We start from the raw sequence: 17,216 nt of genomic DNA, 5'->3' as shown, positions 1-17,216 counted from the left end.
TTTATGTGACTCAAAAGCCGAACGAGTTACTTCCCGACGTTGTTTTAGATGTGCAAGTGATAGTCAAAACTCGCTGTGTCGGCACTCTGCCGACCATTTCGCTAGTTAACACCGGTCTTGTTGTGTGTGTTTCAAGCTCAAGAGCATCTCCAAGCAAAAAATGGTCAACAGCAACATTCAGACGGTTTCGTACTCCTCAATTGCTACATTAAAACGTTATGTTTCTTTTTCAGAACTGGAAAAACACAAGCGTGACAGCATTCGAACCAGTAATCTTCAGATCCGAAGTCCGACGCCTTATCTATTAGGCCACACGGTCACTGACGACCAACATTTACATGCATACGACTCATCTCGAAACGCTCACACCCCTGAGGATTTGTGTTTTCGTTCTACACAGCCGCTGCCCCTTCCTCTTTCCCACCCATTCGTTACATTCAACCTCTGACGAGACCGACCAAATATAGACTGAGAAACAAGACCACACACTTTGTGCATTCGGAATCGAAGGCAGGGCGTCCCTCGCCGCATTTGCTACGATTGCCATTTGCTACTTCTGCAGAAGCGGCGGCGGCTACGACGACGACGACGACGACGAATATCGCGAGAGGCTCTGAGATATGTGGGAAATACATCTATAAAATGTAGTTCAGACTGCCTCGTCCCACCTTATGCTGTACCGCTTTGGCAAATGCTTTATCTGCGCCATTCGCCTTATTCGCATCTGAGAGTAATTCTTAAAAAAACGCCTGTCGCTAATTGTTCGTCATCACAGATACTGTTTGCTATACGGCCACGACGCGCAACTGATTTCCAAAATTCATCTTTCTCCTGTGAGGATGGAACTTACGATCGCTGGTTTATTAGACCAGTGCTCTACCACTGAGCTAAAGAGGCGCGGCCTAGCGGTACTCTTGGGTACTTCGTCCTTACGGTCGTCTGCATCATCAGACTTTAGCTGACAACACTTCATATTACCGGCTAATATTTGCAGCTATGGCGACAAATTACTGCTTGGCTACACATCTGACACGTAACCGATGTGCTCTCCAAACAACAACACTTGCATTTCAGAACATGTCTTTCACACATGTCTACAAAATCACCTTCACCTTCAAATACAGTTTCCTTGCGACTGACAGAGACGTAGGCAAAGTTTAAAGTTGCTATTTCCATTAAATCTCGTTAATCAGAAAAACGGTAATTTACACTTGCAGCGGAACAAAATTCCGTTCCGCCCAGCGTCTGGCTCGAACCCACGACCCTGGGATTAAGAGTCTGACACTCTACCGACTGAGCTAGCCAGCTACCTCGGTGAATACCTGCCGGGCAACACGTCACACAGTACTCGTTTGGGTTGGGTGGTCCCATACAGAATCTCTCCATGATGCCTAATGTTTTCCTAACGTCACACTCGTCACGTACTTCACTTTTATGTCATAATCATTTCTGAGAGGTAAAGAAATTGCATGACAACATGCAGAGCTAGTGGCGTCAAAATTAACACACATACTTTATGTGACTCAAAAGCCGAACGAGTTACTTCCCGACGTTGTTTTAGATGTGCAAGTGATAGTCAAAACTCGCTGTGTCGGCACTCTGCCGACCATTTCGCTAGTTAACACCGGTCTTGTTGTATGTGTTTCAAGCTCAAGAGCATCTCCAAGCAAAAAATGGTCAACAGCAACATTCAGACGGTTTCGTACTGGTCAATTGCTACATTAAAACGTTATGTTTCTTTTTCAGAACTGGAAAAACATAAGCGTGACAGCATTCGAACCAGTAATCTTCAGATCCGAAGTCCGACGCCTTATCCATTAGGCCACACGGTCACTGACGAACAACATTTACATGCATACGACTCATCTCGAAACGCTCACACCCCTGAGGATTTGTGTTTTCGTTCTACACAGCCGCTGCCCCTTGCTCTTTCCCACCCATTCGTTACATTCAACCTCTGACGAGACCGACCAAATATAGACTGAGAAACAAGACCACACACTTTATGCATTCGGAATCGAAGGCAGGGCGTCCCTCGCCGCATTTGCTACGATTGCCATTTGCTACTTCTGCAGAAGCGGCGGCGGCGACGACGACGACGACGACGACGACGAATATCGCGAGAGGCTCTGAGATATGTGGGAAATACATCTATAAAATGTAATTCAGACTGCCTCGTCCCACCTTATGCTGTACCGCTTTGGCAAATGCTTTATCTGCGCCATTCGCCTTATTCGCATCTGAGAGTAATTCTTAAAAAAACGCCTGTCGCTAATTGTTCGTCATCACAGATACTGTTTGCTATACGGCCACGACGCGCAACTGATTTCCAAAATTCATCTTCCTCCTGTGAGGATGGAACTTACGACCGCTGGTTTATTAGACCAGTGCTCTACCACTGAGCTAAAGAGGCGCGTCCTAGTGGTACTCTTGGGTACTTCGTCCTTACGGTCGTCTGCATCATCAGACTTTAGCTGACAACACTTCATATTACCGGCTAATATTTGCAGCTATGGCGACAAATTACTGCTTGGCTACACATCTGACACGTAACCGATGTGCTCTCCAAACAACAACACTTTCATTTCAGAACATGTCTTTCACACATGTCTACAAAATCACCTTCACCTTCAAATACAGTTTCCTTGCGACTGACAGAGACGTAGGCAAAGTTTAAAGTTGCTATTTCCATTAAATTTCGTTAATCAGAAAAACGGTAATTTACACTTGCAGCGGAACAAAATTCCGTTCCGCCCAGCGTCTTGCTGGAACCCACGACCCAGGGATTAAGAGTCTGACACTCTACCGACTGAGCTAGCCGGCTACATCGGTGAATACATGCCGGGTAGCACGTCACAAAGTACTCGTTTGGGTTGGGTGGTCCCATACAGAATCTCTCCATGATGCCTAATGTTTTCCTAACGTCACACTCGTCACGTACTTCACTTTTATGTCATAATCATTTCTGAGAGGTAAAGAAATTGCATGACAACATGCAGAGCTAGTTGCGTCAAAATTAACACACATACTTTATGTGACTCAAAAGCCGAACGAGTTACTTCCCGACGTTGTTTTAGATGTGCAAGTGATAGTCAAAACTCGCTGTGTCGGCACTCTGCCGACCATTTCGCTAGTTAACACCGGTCTTGTTGTGTGTGTTTCAAGCTCAAGAGCATCTCCAAGCAAAAAATGGTCAACAGCAACATTCAGACGGTTTCGTACTGCTCAATTGCTACATTAAAACGTTATGTTTCTTTTTCAGAACTGGAAAAACACAAGCGTGACAGCATTCGAACCAGTAATCTTCAGATCCGAAGTCCGACGCCTTATCTATTAGGCCACACGGTCACTGACGATCAACATTTACATGCATACGACTCATCTCGAAACGCTCACACCCCTGAGGATTTGTGTTTTCGTTCTACACAGCCGCTGCCCCTTGCTCTTTCCCACCCATTCGTTACATTCAACCTCTGACGAGACCGACCAAATATAGACTGAGAAACAAGACCACACACTTTGTGCATTCGGAATCGAAGGCAGGGCGTCCCTCGCCGCATTTGCTACGATTGCCATTTGCTACTTCTGCAGAAGCGGCGGCGGCGACGACGACGACGACGACGACGACGACGACGACGAATATCGCGAGAGGCTCTGAGATATGTGGGAAATACATCTATAAAATGTAATTCAGACTGCCTCGTCCCACCTTATGCTGTACCGCTTTGGCAAATGCTTTATCTGCGCCATTCGCCTTATTCGCATCTGAGAGTAATTCTTAAAAAAACGCCTAACGCTAATTGTTCGTCATCACAGATACTGTTTGCTATACGGCCACGACGCGCAACTGATTTCCAAAATTCATCTTCCTCCTGTGAGGATGGAACTTACGATCGCTGGTTTATTAGACCAGTGCTCTACCACTGAGCTAAAGAGGCGCGGCCTAGCGGTACTCTTGGGTACTTCGTCCTTACGGTCGTCTGCATCATCAGACTTTAGCTGACAACACTTCATATTACCGGCTAATATTTGCAGCTATGGCGACAAATTACTGCTTGGCTACACATCTGACACGTAACCGATGTGCTCTCCAAACAACAACACTTGCATTTCAGAACATGTCTTTCACACATGTCTACAAAATCACCTTCACCTTCAAATACAGTTTCCTTGCGACTGACAGAGACGTAGGCAAAGTTTAAAGTTGCTATTTCCATTAAATCTCGTTAATCAGAAAAACGGTAATTTACACTTGCAGCGGAACAAAATTCCGTTCCGCCCAGCGTCTGGCTCGAACCCACGACCCTGGGATTAAGAGTCTGACACTCTACCGACTGAGCTAGCCGGCTACCTCGGTGAATACATGCCGGGTAGCACGTCACACAGTACTCGTTTGGGTTTGGTGGTCTCATACAGAATCTCTCCATGATGCCTAATGTTTTCCTAACGTCACACTCGTCACGTACTTCACTTTTATGTCATAATCATTTCTGAGAGGTAAAGAAATTGCATGACAACATGCAGAGCTAGTGGCGTCAAAATTAACACACATACTTTATCTGACTCAAAAGCCGAACGAGTTACTTCCCGACGTTGTTTTAGTTGTGCAAGTGATAGTCAAAACTCGCTGTGTCGGCACTCTGCCGACCATTTCGCTAGTTAACACCGGTCTTGTTGTGTGTGTTTCAAGCTCAAGAGCATCTCCAAGCAAAAAATGGTCAACAGCAACATTCAGACGGTTTCGTACTGCTCAATTGCTACATTAAAACGTTATGTTTCTTTTTCAGAACTGGAAAAACACAAGCGTGACAGCATTCGAACCTGTAATCTTCAGATCCGAAGTCCGACGCCTTATCCATTAGGCCACACGGTCACTGACGACCAACATTTACATGCATACGACTCATCTCGAAACGCTCACACCCCTGAGGATTTGTGTTTTCGTTCTACACAGCCGCTGCCCCTTGCTCTTTCCCACCCATTCGTTACATTCAACCTCTGACGAGACCGACCAAATATGACTGAGAAACAAGACCACACACTTTGTGCATTCGGAATCGAAGGCAGGGCGTCCCTCGCCGCATTTGCTACGATTGCCATTTGCTACTTCTGCAGAAGCGGCGGCGGCGACGACGACGACGACGACGACGACGACGAATATCGCGAGAGGCTCTGAGATATGTGGGAAATACATCTATAAAATGTAATTCAGACTGCCTCGTCCCACCTTATGCTGTACCGCTTTGGCAAATGCTTTATCTGCGCCATTCGCCTTATTCGCATCTGAGAGTAATTCTTAAAAAAACGCCTGTCGCTAATTGTTCGTCATCACAGATACTGTTTGCTATACGGCCACGACGCGCAACTGATTTCCAAAATTCATCTTCCTCCTGTGAGGATGGAACTTACGATCGCTGGTTTTATTAGACCAGTGCTCTACCACTGAGCTAAAGAGGCGCGGCCTAGCGGTACTCTTGGGTACTTCGTCCTTACGGTCGTCTGCATCATCAGACTTTAGCTGACAACACTTCATATTACCGGCTAATATTTGCAGCTATGGCGACAAATTACTGCTTGGCTACACATCTGACACGTAACCGATGTGCTCTCCAAACAACAACACTTGCATTTCAGAACATGTCTTTCACACATGTCTACAAAATCACCTTCACCTTCAAATACAGTTTCCTTGCGACTGACAGAGACGTAGGCAAAGTTTAAAGTTGCTATTTCCATTAAATCTCGTTAATCAGAAAAACGGTAATTTACACTTGCAGCGGAACAAAATTCCGTTCCGCCCAGCGTCTGGCTCGAACCCACGACCCTGGGATTAAGTGTCTGACACTCTACCGACTGAGCTAGCCGGCTACCTCGGTGAATACCTGCCGGGTAGCACGTCACACAGTACTCGTTTGGGTTGGGTGGTCTCATACAGAATCTCTCCATGATGCCTAATGTTTTCCTAACGTCACACTCGTCACGTACTTCACTTTTATGTCATAATCATTTCTGAGAGGTAAAGAAATTGCATGACAACATGCAGAGCTAGTGGCGTCAAAATTAACACACATACTTTATGTGACTCAAAAGCCGAACGAGTTACTTCCCGACGTTGTTTTAGATGTGCAAGTGATAGTCAAAACTCGCTGTGTCGGCACTCTGCCGACCATTTCGCTAGTTAACACCGGTCTTGTTGTGTGTGTTTCAAGCTCAAGAGCATCTCCAAGCAAAAAATGGTCAACAGCAACATTCAGACGGTTTCGTACTGCTCAATTGCTACATTAAAACGTTATGTTTCTTTTTCAGAACTGGAAAAACACAAGCGTGACAGCATTCGAACCAGTAATCTTCAGATCCGAAGTCCGACGCCTTATCTATTAGGCCACACGGTCACTGACGATCAACATTTACATGCATACGACTCATCTCGAAACGCTCACACCCCTGAGGATTTGTGTTTTCGTTCTACACAGCCGCTGCCCCTTGCTCTTTCCCACCCATTCGTTACATTCAACCTCTGACGAGACCGACCAAATATAGACTGAGAAACAAGACCACACACTTTGTGCATTCGGAATCGAAGGCAGGGCGTCCCTCGCCGCATTTGCTACGATTGCCATTTGCTACTTCTGCAGAAGCGGCGGCGGCGACGACGACGACGACGACGACGACGACGAATATCGCGAGAGGCTCTGAGATATGTGGGAAATACATCTATAAAATGTAATTCAGACTGCCTCGTCCCACCTTATGCTGTACCGCTTTGGCAAATGCTTTATCTGCGCCATTCGCCTTATTCACATCTGAGAGTAATTCTTAAAAAAACGCCTGTCGCTAATTGTTCGTCATCACAGATACTGTTTGCTATACGGCCACGACACGCAACTGATTTCCAAAATTCATCTTCCTCCTGTGAGGATGGAACTTACGATCGCTGGTTTATTAGACCAGTGCTCTACCACTGAGCTAAAGAGGCGCGGCCTAGCGGTACTCTTGGGTACTTCGTCCTTACGGTCGTCTGCATCATCAGACTTTAGCTGACAACACTTCATATTACCGGCTAATATTTGCAGCTATGGCGACAAATTACTGCTTGGCTACACATCTGACACGTAACCGATGTGCTCTCCAAACAACAACACTTGCATTTCAGAACATGTCTTTCACACATGTCTACAAAATCACCTTCACCTTCAAATACAGTTTCCTTGCGACTGACAGAGACGTAGGCAAAGTTTAAAGTTGCTATTTCCATTAAATCTCGTTAATCAGAAAAACGGTAATTTACACTTGCAGCGGAACAAAATTCCGTTCCGCCCAGCGTCTGGCTCGAACCCACGACCCTGGGATTAAGAGTCTGACACTCTACCGACTGAGCTAGCCGGCTACCTCGGTGAATACCTGCCGGGTAGCACGTCACACAGTACTCGTTTGGGTTTGGTGGTCTCATACAGAATCTCTCCATGATGCCTAATGTTTTCCTAACGTCACACTCGTCACGTACTTCACTTTTATGTCATAATCATTTCTGAGAGGTAAAGAAATTGCATGACAACATGCAGAGCTAGTGGCGTCAAAATTAACACACATACTTTATCTGACTCAAAAGCCGAACGAGTTACTTCCCGACGTTGTTTTAGATGTGCAAGTGATAGTCAAAACTCGCTGTGTCGGCACTCTGCCGACCATTTCGCTAGTTAACACCGGTCTTGTTGTGTGTGTTTCAAGCTCAAGAGCATCTCCAAGCAAAAAATGGTCAACAGCAACATTCAGACGGTTTCGTACTGCTCAATTGCTACATTAAAACGTTATGTTTCTTTTTCAGAACTGGAAAAACACAAGCGTGACAGCATTCGAACCTGTAATCTTCAGATCCGAAGTCCGACGCCTTATCCATTAGGCCACACGGTCACTGACGACCAACATTTACATGCATACGACTCATCTCGAAACGCTCACACCCCTGAGGATTTGTGTTTTCGTTCTACACAGCCGCTGCCCCTTGCTCTTTCCCACCCATTCGTTACATTCAACCTCTGACGAGACCGACCAAATATAGACTGAGAAACAAGACCACACACTTTGTGCATTCGGAATCGAAGGCAGGGCGTCCCTCGCCGCATTTGCTACGATTGCCATTTGCTACTTCTGCAGAAGCGGCGGCGGCGACGACGACGACGACGACGACGACGACGAATATCGCGAGAGGCTCTGAGATATGTGGGAAATACATCTATAAAATGTAATTCAGACTGCCTCGTCCCACCTTATGCTGTACCGCTTTGGCAAATGCTTTATCTGCGCCATTCGCCTTATTCGCATCTGAGAGTAATTCTTAAAAAAACGCCTGTCGCTAATTGTTCGTCATCACAGATACTGTTTGCTATACGGCCACGACGCGCAACTGATTTCCAAAATTCATCTTTCTCCTGTGAGGATGGAACTTACGACCGCTGGTTTTATTAGACCAGTGCTCTACCACTGAGCTACAGAGGCGCGGCCTAGCGGTACTCTTGGGTACTTCGTCCTTACGGTCGTCTGCATCATCAGACTTTAGCTGACAACACTTCATATTACCGGCTAATATTTGCAGCTATGGCGACAAATTACTGCTTGGCTACACATCTGACACGTAACCGATGTGCTCTCCAAACAACAACACTTGCATTTCAGAACATGTCTTTCACACATGTCTACAAAATCACCTTCACCTTCAAATACAGTTTCCTTGCGACTGACAGAGACGTAGGCAAAGTTTAAAGTTGCTATTTCCATTAAATTTCGTTAATCAGAAAAACGGTAATTTACACTTGCAGCGGAACAAAATTCCGTTCCGCCCAGCGTCTTGCTGGAACCCACGACCCAGGGATTAAGAGTCTGACACTCTACCGACTGAGCTAGCCGGCTACCTCGGTGAATACATGCCGGGTAGCACGTCACAAAGTACTCGTTTGGGTTGGGTGGTCCCATACAGAATCTCTCCATGATGCCTAATGTTTTCCTAACGTCACACTCGTCACGTACTTCACTTTTATGTCATAATCATTTCTGAGAGGTAAAGAAATTGCATGACAACATGCAGAGCTAGTGGCGTCAAAATTAACACACATACTTTATGTGACTCAAAAGCCGAACGAGTTACTTCCCGACGTTGTTTTAGATGTGCAAGTGATAGTCAAAACTCGCTGTGTCGGCACTCTGCCGACCATTTCGCTAGTTAACACCGGTCTTGTTGTGTGTGTTTCAAGCTCAAGAGCATCTCCAAGCAAAAAATGGTCAACAGCAACATTCAGACGGTTTCGTACTGCTCAATTGCTACATTAAAACGTTATGTTTCTTTTTCAGAACTGGAAAAACACAAGCGTGACAGCATTCGAACCAGTAATCTTCAGATCCGAAGTCCGACGCCTTATCCATTAGGCCACACGGTCACTGACGACCAACATTTACATGCATACGACTCATCTCGAAACGCTCACACCCCTGAGGATTTGTGTTTTCGTTCTACACAGCCGCTGCCCCTTGCTCTTTCCCACCCATTCGTTACATTCAACCTCTGACGAGACCGACCAAATATAGACTGAGAAACAAGACCACACACTTTGTGCATTCGGAATCGAAGGCAGGGCGTCCCTCGCCGCATTTGCTACGATTGCCATTTGCTACTTCTGCAGAAGCGGCGGCGGCGACGACGACGACGACGACGACGACGACGAATATCGCGAGAGGCTCTGAGATATGTGGGAAATACATCTATAAAATGTAATTCAGACTGCCTCGTCCCACCTTATGCTGTACCGCTTTGGCAAATGCTTTATCTGCGCCATTCGCCTTATTCGCATCTGAGAGTAATTCTTAAAAAAACGCCTGTCGCTAATTGTTCGTCATCACAGATACTGTTTGCTATACGGCCACGACGCGCAACTGATTTCCAAAATTCATCTTTCTCCTGTGAGGATGGAACTTACGACCGCTGGTTTTATTAGACCAGTGCTCTACCACTGAGCTACAGAGGCGCGGCCTAGCGGTACTCTTGGGTACTTCGTCCTTACGGTCGTCTGCATCATCAGACTTTAGCTGACAACACTTCATATTACCGGCTAATATTTGCAGCTATGGCGACAAATTACTGCTTGGCTACACATCTGACACGTAACCGATGTGCTCTCCAAACAACAACACTTGCATTTCAGAACATGTCTTTCACACATGTCTACAAAATCACCTTCACCTTCAAATACAGTTTCCTTGCGACTGACAGAGACGTAGGCAAAGTTTAAAGTTGCTATTTCCATTAAATTTCGTTAATCAGAAAAACGGTAATTTACACTTGCAGCGGAACAAAATTCCGTTCCGCCCAGCGTCTTGCTGGAACCCACGACCCAGGGATTAAGAGTCTGACACTCTACCGACTGAGCTAGCCGGCTACCTCGGTGAATACATGCCGGGTAGCACGTCACAAAGTACTCGTTTGGGTTGGGTGGTCCCATACAGAATCTCTCCATGATGCCTAATGTTTTCCTAACGTCACACTCGTCACGTACTTCACTTTTATGTCATAATCATTTCTGAGAGGTAAAGAAATTGCATGACAACATGCAGAGCTAGTGGCGTCAAAATTAACACACATACTTTATGTGACTCAAAAGCCGAACGAGTTACTTCCCGACGTTGTTTTAGATGTGCAAGTGATAGTCAAAACTCGCTGTGTCGGCACTCTGCCGACCATTTCGCTAGTTAAAACCGGTCTTGTTGTGTGTGTTTCAAGCTCAAGAGCATCTCCAAGCAAAAAATGGTCAACAGCAACATTCAGACGGTTTCGTACTGCTCAATTGCTACATTAAAACGTTATGTTTCTTTTTCAGAACTGGAAAAACACAAGCGTGACAGCATTCGAACCAGTAATCTTCAGATCCGAAGTCCGACGCCTTATCTATTAGGCCACACGGTCACTGACGATCAACATTTACATGCATACGACTCATCTCGAAACGCTCACACCCCTGAGGATTTGTGTTTTCGTTCTACACAGCCGCTGCCCCTTGCTCTTTCCCACCCATTCGTTACATTCAACCTCTGACGAGACCGACCAAATATAGACTGAGAAACAAGACCACACACTTTGTGCATTCGGAATCGAAGGCAGGGCGTCCCTCGCCGCATTTGCTACGATTGCCATTTGCTACTTCTGCAGAAGCGGCGGCGGCGACGACGACGACGACGACGACGACGACGACGACGACGACGACGAATATCGCGAGAGGCTCTGAGATATGTGGGAAATACATCTATAAAATGTAATTCAGACTGCCTCGTCCCACCTTATGCTGTACCGCTTTGGCAAATGCTTTATCTGCGCCATTCGCCTTATTCGCATCTGAGAGTAATTCTTAAAAAAACGCCTGTCGCTAATTGTTCGTCATCACAGATACTGTTTGCTATACGGCCACGACGCGCAACTGATTTCCAAAATTCATCTTCCTCCTGTGAGGATGGAACTTACGACCGCTGGTTTATTAGACCAGTGCTCTACCACTGAGCTACAGAGGCGCGGCCTAGCGGTACTCTTGGGTACTTCGTCCTTACGGTCGTCTGCATCATCAGACTTTAGCTGACAACACTTCATATTACCGGCTAATATTTGCAGCTATGGCGACAAATTACTGCTTGGCTACACATCTGACACGTAACCGATGTGCTCTCCAAACAACAACACTTGCATTTCAGAACATGTCTTTCACACATGTCTACAAAATCACCTTCACCTTCAAATACAGTTTCCTTGCGACTGACAGAGACGTAGGCAAAGTTTAAAGTTGCTATTTCCATTAAATCTCGTTAATCAGAAAAACGGTAATTTACACTTGCAACGGAACAAAATTCCGTTCCGCCCAGCGTCTGGCTCGAACCCACGACCCTGGGATTAAGAGTCTGACACTCTACCGACTGAGCTAGCCGGCTACCTCGGTGAATGCCTGCCGGGTAGCACGTCACACAGTACTCGTTTGGGTTGGGTGGTCCCATACAGAATCTCTCCATGATGCCTAATGTTTTCCTAACGTCACACTCGTCACGTACTTCACTTTTATGTCATAATCATTTCTGAGAGGTAAAGAAATTGCATGACAACATGCAGAGCTAGTGGCGTCAAAATTAACACACTTACTTTATGTGACTCAAAAGCCGAACAAGTTACTTCCCGACGTTGTTTTAGATGTGCAAGTGATAGTCAAAACTCGCTGTGTCGGCACTCTGCCGACCATTTCGCTAGTTAACACCGGTCTTGTTGTGTGTGTTTCAAGCTCAAGAGCATCTCCAAGCAAAAAATGGTCAACAGCAACATTCAGACGGTTTCGTACTGCTCAATTGCTACATTAAAACGTTATGTTTCTTTTTCAGAACTGGAAAAACAGAAGCGTGACAGCATTCGAACCTGTAATCTTCAGATCCGAAGTCCGACGCCTTATCCATTAGGCCACACGGTCACTGACGACCAACATTTACATGCATACGACTCATCTCGAAACGCTCACACCCTGAGGATTTGTGTTTTCGTTCTACACAGCCGCTGCCCCTTGCTCTTTCCCACCCATTCGTTACATTCAACCTCTGACGAGACCGACCAAATATAGACTGAGAAACAAGACCACACACTTTGTGCATTCGGAATCGAAGGCAGGGCGTCCCTCGCAGCATTTGCTACGATTGCCATTTGCTACTTCTGCATCCTGTGAGGATGGAACTTACGACCGCTGGTTTATTAGACCAGTGCTCTACCACTGAGCTAAAGAGGCGCGGCCTAGCGGTACTCTTGGGTACTTCGTCCTTACGGTCGTCTGCATCATCAGACTTTAGCTGACAACACTTCATATTACCGGCTAATATTTGCAGCTATGGCGACAAATTACTGCTTGGCTACACATCTGACACGTAACCGATGTGCTCTCCAAACAACAACACTTGCATTTCAGAACATGTCTTTCACACATGTCTACAAAATCACCTTCACCTTCAAATACAGTTTCCTTGCGACTGACAGAGACGTAGTCAAAGTTTAAAGTTGCTATTTCCATTAAATCTCGTTAATCAGAAAAACGGTAATTTACACTTGCAGCGGAACAAAATTCCGTTCCGCCCAGCGTCTGGCTCGAACCCACGACCCTGGGATTAAGAGTCTGACACTCTACCGACTGAGCTAGCCGGCTACCTCGGTGAATACCTGCCGTGTAGCACGTCACACAGTACTCGTTTGGGTTGGGTGGTCCCATACAGAATCTCTCCATGATGCCTAATGTTTCCCTAACGTCACACTCGTCACGTACTTCACTTTTATGTCATAATCATTTCTGAGAGGTAAAGAAATTGCATGACAACATGCAGAGCTAGTGGCGTCAAAATTAACACACATACTTTATGTGACTCAAAAGCCGAACGAGTCACTTCCCTACGTTGTTTTAGATGTGCAAGTGATAGTCAAAACTCGCTGTGTCGGCACTCTGCCGACCATTTCGCTAGTTAACACCGGTCTTGTTGTGTGTGTTTCAAGCTCAAGAGCATCTCCAAGCAAAAAATGGTCAACAGCAACATTCAGACGGTTTCGTACTGCTCAATTGCTACATTAAAACGTTATGTTTCTTTTTCAGAACTGGAAAAACACAAGCGTGACAGCATTCGAACCTGTAATCTTCAGATCCGAAGTCCGACGCCTTTATCCATTAGGCCACACGGTCACTGACGACTAACATTTACATGCATACGACTCATCTCGGAACGCTCACACCCCTGAGGATTTGTGTTTTCGTTCTACACAGCCGCTGCCCCTTGCTCTTTCCCACCCATTCGTTACATTCAACCTCTGACGAGACCGACCAAATATAGACTGAGAAACAAGACCACACACTTTGTGCATTCGGAATCGAAGGCAGGGCGTCCCTCGCCGCATTTGCTACGATTGCCATTTGCTACTTCTGCATCCTGTGAGGATGGAACTTACGACCGCTGGTTTATTAGACCAGTGCTCTACCACTGAGCTAAAGAGGCGCGGCCTAGCGGTACTCTTGGGTACTTCGTCCTTACGGTCGTCTGCATCATCAGACTTTAGCTGACAACACTTCATATTACCGGCTAATATTTGCAGCTATGGCGACAAATTACTGCTTGGCTACACATCTGACACGTAACCGATGTGCTCTCCAAACAACAACACTTGCATTTCAGAACATGTCTTTCACACATGTCTACAAAATCACCTTCACCTTCAAATACAGTTTCCTTGCGACTGACAGAGACGTAGGCAAAGTTTAAAGTTGCTATTTCCATTAAATCTCGTTAATCAGAAAAACGGTAATTTACACTTGCAGCGGAACAAAATTCCGTTCCGCCCAGCGTCTGGCTCGAACCCACGACCCTGGGATTAAGTGTCTGACACTCTACCGACTGAGCTAGCCGGCTACCTCGGTGAATACCTGCCGGGTAGCACGTCACACAGTACTCGTTTGGGTTGGGTGGTCTCATACAGAATCTCTCCATGATGCCTAATGTTTTCCTAACGTCACACTCGTCACGTACTTCAGTTTTATGTCATAATCATTTCTGAGAGGTAAAGAAATTGCATGACAACATGCAGAGCTAGTGGCGTCAAAATTAACACACATACTTTATGTGACTCAAAAGCCGAACGAGTTACTTCCCGACGTTGTTTTAGATGTGCAAGTGATAGTCAAAACTCGCTGTGTCGGCACTCTGCCGACCATTTCGCTAGTTAACACCGGTCTTGTTGTGTGTGTTTCAAGCTCAAGAGCATCTCCAAGCAAAAAATGGTCAACAGCAACATTCAGACGGTTTCGTACTGCTCAATTGCTACAGTAAAACGTTATGTTTCTTTTTCAGAACTGGAAAAACACAAGCGTGACAGCATTCGAACCAGTAATCTTCAGATCCGAAGTCCGACGCCTTATCTATTAGGCCACACGGTCACTGACGATCAACATTTACATGCATACGACTCATCTCGAAACGCTCACACCCCTGAGGATTTGTGTTTTCGTTCTACACAGCCGCTGCCCCTTGCTCTTTCCCACCCATTCGTTACATTCAACCTCTGACGAGACCGACCAAATATAGACTGAGAAACAAGACCACACACTTTGTGCATTCGGAATCGAAGGCAGGGCGTCCCTCGCCGCATTTGCTACGATTGCCATTTGCTACTTCTGCAGAAGCGGCGGCGGCGACGACGACGACGACGACGACGACGACGACGAATATCGCGAGAGGCTCTGAGATATGTGGGAAATACATCTATAAAATGTAATTCAGACTGCCTCGTCCCACCTTATGCTGTACCGCTTTGGCAAATGCTTTATCTGCGCCATTCGCCTTATTCACATCTGAGAGTAATTCTTAAAAAAACGCCTGTCGCTAATTGTTCGTCATCACAGATACTGTTTGCTATACGGCCACGACACGCAACTGATTTCCAAAATTCATCTTCCTCCTGTGAGGATGGAACTTACGATCGCTGGTTTATTAGACCAGTGCTCTACCACTGAGCTAAAGAGGCGCGGCCTAGCGGTACTCTTGGGTACTTCGTCCTTACGGTCGTCTGCATCATCAGACTTTAGCTGACAACACTTCATATTACCGGCTAATATTTGCAGCTATGGCGACAAATTACTGCTTGGCTACACATCTGACACGTAACCGATGTGCTCTCCAAACAACAACACTTGCATTTCAGAACATGTCTTTCACACATGTCTACAAAATCACCTTCACCTTCAAATACAGTTTCCTTGCGACTGACAGAGACGTAGGCAAAGTTTAAAGTTGCTATTTCCATTAAATCTCGTTAATCAGAAAAACGGTAATTTACACTTGCAGCGGAACAAAATTCCGTTCCGCCCAGCGTCTGGCTCGAACCCACGACCCTGGGATTAAGAGTCTGACACTCTACCGACTGAGCTAGCCGGCTACCTCGGTGAATACCTGCCGGGTAGCACGTCACACAGTACTCGTTTGGGTTTGGTGGTCTCATACAGAATCTCTCCATGATGCCTAATGTTTTCCTAACGTCACACTCGTCACGTACTTCACTTTTATGTCATAATCATTTCTGAGAGGTAAAGAAATTGCATGACAACATGCAGAGCTAGTGGCGTCAAAATTAACACACATACTTTATCTGACTCAAAAGCCGAACGAGTTACTTCCCGACGTTGTTTTAGATGTGCAAGTGATAGTCAAAACTCGCTGTGTCGGCACTCTGCCGACCATTTCGCTAGTTAACACCGGTCTTGTTGTGTGTGTTTCAAGCTCAAGAGCATCTCCAAGCAAAAAATGGTCAACAGCAACATTCAGACGGTTTCGTACTGCTCAATTGCTACATTAAAACGTTATGTTTCTTTTTCAGAACTGGAAAAACACAAGCGTGACAGCATTCGAACCTGTAATCTTCACATCCGAAGTCCGACGCCTTATCCATTAGGCCACACGGTCACTGACGACCAACATTTACATGCATACGACTCATCTCGAAACGCTCACACCCCTGAGGATTTGTGTTTTCGTTCTACACAGCCGCTGCCCCTTGCTCTTTCCCACCCATTCGTTACATTCAACCTCTGACGAGACCGACCAAATATAGACTGAGAAACAAGACCACACACTTTGTGCATTCGGAATCGAAGGCAGGGCGTCCCTCGCCGCATTTGCTACGATTGCCATTTGCTACTTCTGCAGAAGCGGCGGCGGCGACGACGACGACGACGACGACGACGACGAATATCGCGAGAGGCTCTGAGATATGTGGGAAATACATCTATAAAATGTAATTCAGACTGCCTCGTCCCACCTTATGCTGTACCGCTTTGGCAAATGCTTTATCTGCGCCATTCGCCTTATTCGCATCTGAGAGTAATTCTTAAAAAAACGCCTGTCGCTAATTGTTCGTCATCACAGATACTGTTTGCTATACGGCCACGACGCGCAACTGATTTCCAAAATTCATCTTCCTCCTGTGAGGATGGAACTTACGATCGCTGGTTTTATTAGACCAGTGCTCTACCACTGAGCTAAAGAGGCGCGGCCTAGCGGTACTCTTGGGTACTTCGTCCTTACGGTCGTCTGCATCATCAGACTTTAGCTGACAAAACTTCATATTACCGGCTAATATTTGCAGCTATGGCGACAAATTACTGCTTGGCTACACATCTGAC

General features: G+C 46.1%; 3 non-coding genes across 3 annotated transcripts; all 3 read right to left on the bottom strand.

The window, feature by feature from the left end:
* Positions 1-2,341: 2,341 nt before the first annotated feature.
* On the bottom strand, positions 2,342-2,413 carry Trnai-aau (transfer RNA isoleucine (anticodon AAU)). Its single transcript has one exon. It is a non-coding gene; the product is annotated as a tRNA-Ile (tRNA).
* Positions 2,414-12,722: 10,309 nt separating this feature from the next.
* Trnai-aau (transfer RNA isoleucine (anticodon AAU)) lies at positions 12,723-12,794 on the bottom strand. Its single transcript has one exon. It is a non-coding gene; the product is annotated as a tRNA-Ile (tRNA).
* Positions 12,795-13,968: 1,174 nt separating this feature from the next.
* Positions 13,969-14,040, bottom strand: Trnai-aau (transfer RNA isoleucine (anticodon AAU)). Its single transcript has one exon. It is a non-coding gene; the product is annotated as a tRNA-Ile (tRNA).
* Between the last annotated feature and the right edge of the window lie 3,176 nt (positions 14,041-17,216).

The sequence above is a fragment of the Schistocerca gregaria genome, chromosome 8, assembly GCF_023897955.1.
Source record: "Schistocerca gregaria isolate iqSchGreg1 chromosome 8, iqSchGreg1.2, whole genome shotgun sequence".
NCBI lineage: Eukaryota > Metazoa > Arthropoda > Insecta > Orthoptera > Acrididae > Schistocerca > Schistocerca gregaria.
Note: the sequence above shows the minus strand (reverse complement) of the source record. Positions and strands in the feature narration are given on the sequence as shown.